This window comes from Mustela nivalis (assembly GCF_964662115.1).
Source record: "Mustela nivalis genome assembly, contig: HAP1_SCAFFOLD_1744, whole genome shotgun sequence".
NCBI classification, from domain to species: Eukaryota; Metazoa; Chordata; class Mammalia; order Carnivora; family Mustelidae; genus Mustela; species Mustela nivalis.
Genome location: NW_028134920.1, coordinates 14,985 through 22,086, shown reverse-complemented (window position 1 = coordinate 22,086; position 7,102 = coordinate 14,985). Strand labels below are relative to the sequence as shown.

Sequence of the window (7,102 nt, the reverse complement as noted above, 5' to 3'; positions counted from 1 at the left end):
GTTTGGGGAGGCTGCTACTGCTTGCCTAAGCGAGTCTCCGCAGCATGTTGGAAGATACCCGCATGGAGCGAAATCCTCTTTGTCCTAGCATCCTTTCTGCCTGAGGGAGAAGCATGGATGCACACGTCTGTCACCGCGCTCCCCAGGAGCAATTTTGGGGAAGGCACAGCACGCCGCCCCCGGGGAAGAGAAGGATCCCTTGGCCGTGGGGTCTGGAAATGCTCAGGAGTCAGAATAGCCAGCCGAGGCACGAACAGCAGGCCATGAGAAGACAAGTGTCCTCTGCTCCCTGTGCGGAGAGATTGAAGCCTGGCTGCTAAGGAGACATGAGGGGACGACAAGGGCATGGGTTCATGCTCCACTCTGAGGAAGGAGTCTGGGCAGAAGGCAGGCCTGTCCTGTGCATCTGGTCCCAAGGGGAAAGCATCTCCTTGGCCACCTGTCCCAAGGGCAGACTTGGGCTTGCCACCAGGTGCCATACCCGGAACTCGCAGAAACAACCCCATGGAGAAACGTGCAGTCAGATGCCCTCTTCCACCAAGATGTGGTAGCATTGTGGGTGGCCGGGGGTGTGCCGGGGAAAGAGTGGAGACCGTCCCCACCGTTCCCCATCCCAGTGCTCCGGCCCTGTGCAGGGATCCTGTCGCCTCTTCTCTCCTGTGGTGAAGGCACTGGCCTTGACCCCGAGTCTGCCCGAGCGTCGGAGCAAAAGGCAAAGCCTTACCTAAGCCAGGAGATGGTAATAGGCATAGAGTGTCATGCTAGGCCACGCACGCTGCTGTAGGGTTGTGATTGTGTCTGCTTAGATCGGCTTAGCAAAATGAACCCTGGGCGCGAACTTGGAGCCCGGGAAAACAAGGCCCAAGAGGCACCAGCTCTCCAGCGGCTCTTCTTTCCTGCCGCGACAGAGCGAACGACCAAAGCCTTGCTGAGGAAGCAGCAGCGAAGTGCGGTTTGCGCCAAGCTGAAAACCTCTGCCAAAGCATAGCAGTCGCTGGGAAATCAGAGTCGGTTCTGTGGGCTGCTTTTGTTGCTTGCCTTAGCCTAGTATTCGCAGCACGATGGGAAAAACCCGCCTAGAGCGAAAGCTTCTTAGCCGGGGCATCCCCTCTGGGAAAGCACAGCATTCTCTGGGAAATCAGAGTCGGGTCTGTGGGATGGTGCCTGCTGCTTGCCGGAGCTAGTCTCCACTGCAAGGTGGAATAAACCCGCATGGAGCGAAATCCTCTTTGCCTGGGCTTCCGCTCTGCCTGAGAGAGAAGCGCGGTGGTGCCTGAGGAAAGAGCCTTAAGGAAAGGGACACATCTGTCACTGCAGAGCGAAGGTAGCCGGGCTGCTAAGGAGACACGAGGGGAAGATTAGGGCAGGGGAAAAGGCTCCACTCTGAGGATGGAGTCTGGGCAGAAAGCATGCCTGTCCTGAGCCTTTGGGCCCAAGGAGACAGCAGCTCCTCGGCCACCTGACCGTGGTGGAGCCATGGGCTTGCCACCAGGCGCCTACCCTAAACTCGAGAAACAACTCCCAGAAAGACCTGGCCATCAGATGCCGTCTTCCTCCGGGATGTAGAAGCTTGGGGGAGGCCCGGGTTTTAAGGGGAAGGAGTGGTGACAGTCCCGCAAAGCTCCCTATTCAGTGCACGGGCGGTGTGCAGGGATCCTGTCACCTCTCCTTTCCTGTGGGGAAAGCACAGGCCTAGTCCGCGAGTCGGCCTGAGCGCCAGAGTAAAAGGCCAAGCGATGCCTACACCGGGAGATGGTAGTGTGCATGGTGTGCCATCCTAGGCTAAGCGCGCTACTGCACGGTTGTGACTCTGTCTGCGTAGTTCCGCCTGGCAGGGTGAACCCAGGACGCGAACATGGAGCCAGGGAAAGCAAGGCCCAAGAGGCACCAGCTCTCCCGCAGCTCTTCTTCCCTGACGCGACAGAAGCCTTGCTGAGGAAGCAGTGGCGAAGGGCTGTTTGCTCCAAACCAAAGCCTCTGCGAAAGGACAGCATTCCCCGAGAAATGTTTTGGGGGCTGCTGCTGCGTGCCTGAGCCCAGTCTCGCGGTGGGAGAAACCCGCATACAGCGAAAGCCCCTTTGCCTGGGCATCTCCCCTTGGAAAGCACAGCATTCGTTGGGAAATCAGAGTTGGCTTTGGGGATGCTGCTGCTCCTTGCCTAAGCGAGTCTCCGCAGCATGTTGGAAGATACTTTCATGGAGCGAAATCCTCTTTGCCCTAGCATCCTTTCTGCCTGAGAGAGAAGCATGGTTGCTCACGTCTGTCACCGCGCTCCCCAGGAGCAATTTTGGGGAAGGCACAGCACGCCGCCCCCGGGGAAGAGAAGGATCCCTTGGCCTTGTGGTCTGGAAATGCTCGGGAAGCAGAATAGCCTGCCGAGGCACGAACAGCAGGCCATGAGATGACAAGTGTCCTCTCCTCCCTGTGCGGAGAGATTGAAGCCTGGCTGCTAAGGAGACATGAGGGGAAGACAAGGGCATGGGTGCGTGCTCCACTCTGAGGAAGGAGTCTGGGCAGAAGGCAGGCCTGTCCTGTGCCTCTTGTCCCAAGGGGAAAGCATCTCTTTGGCCACCTGTCCCAAGGGCAGACTTGAGCTTGCCACCAGGTGCCATACCCGGAACTCGCAGAAACAACCCCATGGAGAAACGTGCAGTCAGATGCCGTCTTCCACCAAGATATGGTAGCATTGTGGGTGGCCGGGGGTGTGTCGGGGAAAGAGTGGAGACAGTCCCCACCGTTCCCCATCCCAGTGCTCGGGCCCTGTGCAGGGATCCTGTCGCCTCTTCTCTCCTGTGGTGAAGGCACTGGCCTTGACCCCGAGTCTGCCCGAGCGCCAGAGCAAAAGGCAAAGCCTTAACTAAGCCAGGAGATGGTAATAGGCATAGAGTGTCATGCTAGGCCACGCACGCTGCTGCAGGGTTGTGACTGTGTCTGCTTAGATTGGCTTAGCAAGGTGAACCCTGGGCGCGAACTTGGAGCCCGGGAAAACAAGGCCCAAGAGGCACCAGCTCTCCCGCAGCTCCTCTTTCCTGCCGCGACAGATCTAACGACCAAAGCCTTGCTGAGGAAGCAGCAGCGAAGTGCGGTTTGCGCCAAGCTGAAAAGCTCTGCGAAAGCATAGCAGTCGCTGGGAAATCAGAGCCGGTTCTGTGGGCTGCTTTTGTTGCTTGCCTTAGCCTAGTATTCGCAGCACGATGGGAGAAACCCGCCTAGAGCGAAAGCTTCTTAGCCGGGGCATCCCCTCTGGGAAAGCACAGCATTCTCTGGGAAATCAGAGTCGGGTCTGTGGGATGGTGCCTGCTGCTTGCCGGAGCTAGTCTCCACTGCACGGTGGAATAAACCCGTATGGAGCGAAATCCTCTTTGCCTGGGCTTCCGCTCTGCCTGAGAGAGAAGCGCGGTGGTGCCTGTGGAAAGAGCCTTAAGGAAAGGGACACATCTGTCACTGCAGAGCGAAGGAAGCCGGGCTGCTAAGGAGACACGAGGGGAAGATTAGGGCAGGGGAAAGGGCTCCACTCTGAGGAAGAAGTCTGGGCAGAAAGCATGCCTGTCCTGAGCCTTTGGGCCCAAGGAGACAGCAACTCCTTGGCCACCTGACCGTGGTGGAGCCATGGGCTTGCCACCAGGCGCCTACCCTAAACTCGAGAAACAACTCCCAGAAAGACCTGGCCATCAGATGCCGTCTTCCTCCGGGATGTAGGAGCTTGGAGGAGGCCCGGGTTTTAAGGGGAAGGAGTGGTGACAGTCCCCCAAAGCTCCCTATTCAGTGCACGGGCGGTGTGCAGGGATCCTGTCACCTCTCCTTTCCTGTGGGGAAAGCACAGGCCTAGTCCGTGAGTCGGCCTGAGCGCCAGAGTAAAAGGCCAAGCGATGCCTACACCGGGAGATGGTAGTGTGCATGGAGTGCCATCCTAGGCTAAGCGCGCTACTGCACGGTTGTGACTCTGTCTGCGTAGTTCGGCCTGGCAGGGTGAACCCAGGACGCGAACATGGAGCCAGGGAAAGCAAGGCCCAAGAGGCACCAGCTCTCCCGCAGCTCTTCTTCCCTGACGCGACAGAAGCCTTGCTGAGGAAGCAGTGGCGAAGGGCTGTTTGCTCCAAACCAAAGCCTCTGCGAAAGGACAGCATTCCCCGAGAAATGTTTTGGGGGCTGCTGCTGCGTGCCTGAGCCCAGTCTCGCGGTGGGAGAAACCCGCATACAGCCAAAGCCCCTTTGCCTGGGCATCTCCCCTTGGAAAGCACAGCATTCGTTGGGAAATCAGAGTTGGCTTTGGGGATGCTGCTGCTGCTTGCCTAAGCGAGTCTCCGCAGCATGTTGGAAGATACCCGCATGGAGCGAAATCCTCTTTGCCCTAGCATCCTTTCTGCCTGAGAGAGAAGCATGGTTGCACACGTCTGTCACTGCGCTCCCCAGGAGCAATTTTGGGGAAGGCACAGCACGCCTTTATCACTTCCCTGTGCACATGGTGGTCAAATTGCTGGTGAAAACCAGCCAGATCTATTACAAGCTTTCTCATGGCTTCCCAAGGTAACCCAAGTGAGCCTTTATTGATACTGGGAAGGGATAAAGCAGGGAAGGGATAAACAGTGCTATAAGATTTGGCTAGACAAAAGTAATGACTCTCATTACAAAGTGAGTATTTTTTTTTCAAGCTTTAGTTCAGTTTATTTTTCTTGTATAAAACTATGTAGTAGCCACAGCTGGAGCCTGGGTCCTCTGAACAGAGACTCTGGTGTGGGTCTTCACAAGATGGTCCGTGAACTCCTGATAGGGAGACTTGGTGAACACAGTCTCCTTCCAGAGATCAGGGGTGAGATAGCTGTAGGTCTTGGAGATGGCATCGAAAGTAGCCTTGGCAAAGTTCCCTAGGGTGGCAGTGCAGCCCCTGGCCGAGGTGTAGCAGTCGTCAATACCAGCCATCATCAGCAGTTTCTTGGGCACAGGGGCCGAGACAATGCCAGTGCCTCTGGGGGCGGGGATGAGACGCACCAGCACAGAGCCACAGCGGCCAGTCACCTTGCACGGGACAGTGTGGGGCTTGCCGATCTTGTTTCCCCAGTAGCCTCGCCACACAGGGACAATGGAAAGCTTCGCCAGAATGATGGCTCCGCGGATGGCAGTGGCTACCTCCTTGGAACACTTGACACCCAAACCGACGTGTCCATTGTAATCTCCGATGGCGACAAATGCCTTGAACCTGGTCCGCTGGCCCGTGCGCGTCTGCTTCTGCACAGGCATGATCTTCAAAACCTCGTCCTTGAGGGAGGCTCCCAGGAAGAAGTCGATGATCTCAGACTCCTTGATGGGCAGGGAGAAGAGATAGATCTCCTCCAGGGACTTGATCTTCATGTCTTTGACCAGGCGGCCCAGCTTGGTGACGGGGATCCACTCCTTGTCCGCGGCCTTGCCCCCGCGAGCTCCGCGGCCTCGGCCCCCGCCCCGACCACGGCCCCGGCCCCGGCCCTGGCCCTGGATGCCGCTGCCGAAGCCACCGCGGAAACCGCCGCGGCCTCCCATTCCAGGGCCCCCGGGCCCTCCGGGCCCTCCCGCAGCACCGGCGTCATCCGCCATTTGGTGTTCTCTCGGAGAGGAAACAAAGTGAGTATTTTAAAGCAAAAGAGCCTGTTGGGAATATTGTTTTATAAAATAGTGGTTTTTTTATTAACTTTTTAAAATTCAATTAGGTAACATATAGTGTACCAATAGTTTCAAATGTAGATTTCAGTTATTCATCCATAGCATATAATAGCTAATGCTCAGTACTTACTGTTATAGCTTCTTGAAAGCAGAATTTTAACCCACTGAGCCACCCAGGCGCCCTTGAAAGCAGAATTTTAGATCACATTTTCTGATTACTTCCATGTCGTACAACACTTTCCTGCTAGCAACCTTCAAAACATACTGTTTGTTAGAGGAATTTCTTTAATAATAAATAAATAGGAATTCATTTAAATTTATAAATATATAAAATAAATAGGAATTTATTTAAATTTATTTAAATATTACACACTGTTTCATTGTTCATAAATAAGGTGATGATATTATAGCCATTAGTTGGTAGCACTGATATATCACTATCTTTTTACTTCTCAGTGCATTCTCTTTACACAAATAGATATATATTTTAAAAAATGTGAATCTGTGGCAAACTTGTAAAAAACCCTATACAGTAAAGTTTATCATTTTAAGTAATCTCAATTATCTTCCTCAATTGTGATAGTATATCCTTCTATCTAGGCCAGATATTGTATGAGGGATTTGAAGAGACATACTTTTCTAAATTTCACTTTTCTCATCTGCAAAATGCTTATCATGATCCTACAAAAAAATACACTTATAATTTTTTGATGAAAATTTATTTATTTATTTTAAGATTTTATTTCTTTATCAGAGAGAGTGGGCGAGAGAGCAAGCACAGGCAGACAGAATGGCAGGCAGAGGCAGAGGGAGAAGCAGGCTCCGGCCGAGCAAGGAGCCAGATGCGGGACTCGATCCCAGGATGCTGGGATCATGACCTGAGCCAAAGGCAGCTGCTTAACCAACTGAGCCACCCAGGCGTCCCTTTTGATGAAAATTTAATCTGTATAAACAATATATTTGTTGTAATGCGTGGTTCATGGAAAACATCTTTTTTAATTATAAGCAGTATTAGAAATTAAGTAAATGTGTCTATAATATTTAAAATTTTAACACATAATTCCACTGCTTTGCCTTATTTTCTCAAATCCCTTTACCACTTTCACTGACAGAGTCAAATGTACTTTTTCTACTAGTAGCCAGCTCTTTGTCTTTTGTCAGAAAGATGCCCTTGTGAATTATTTATAATAGAGATATTAGCAATAATAATAATAATAATAATAATAAGTAGCAATGAAAATGTTAAAAAAAAAGTTTTCTTAACTAATTAGGGTTCTTAGACATCAATTAGAGGAACCACCTCGGGCAAGCAAATTAATCTGCAAGACATTCCCAGAATTAACAAGTCAGTCAGATACAGGGTTGTCTGTAGACTGAAAAGAACTAGGTTTGGAAAATAGGTAAGGACAGTGAAAAAAGTGATCAAATTTTTGGGCAAAATAAACTCTTAGGTGTCCTTTCAAT

General features: G+C 52.4%; 1 pseudogene across 1 annotated transcript; it reads right to left on the bottom strand.

Annotated features, from left to right (window-relative positions):
• Positions 1 to 4,640: 4,640 nt before the first annotated feature.
• Positions 4,641 to 5,580, bottom strand: LOC309858023 (small ribosomal subunit protein uS5 pseudogene; annotated as a pseudogene). The gene has a single exon. The product of its transcript is annotated as a small ribosomal subunit protein uS5 pseudogene (transcript).
• Positions 5,581 to 7,102: the final 1,522 nt, after the last annotated feature.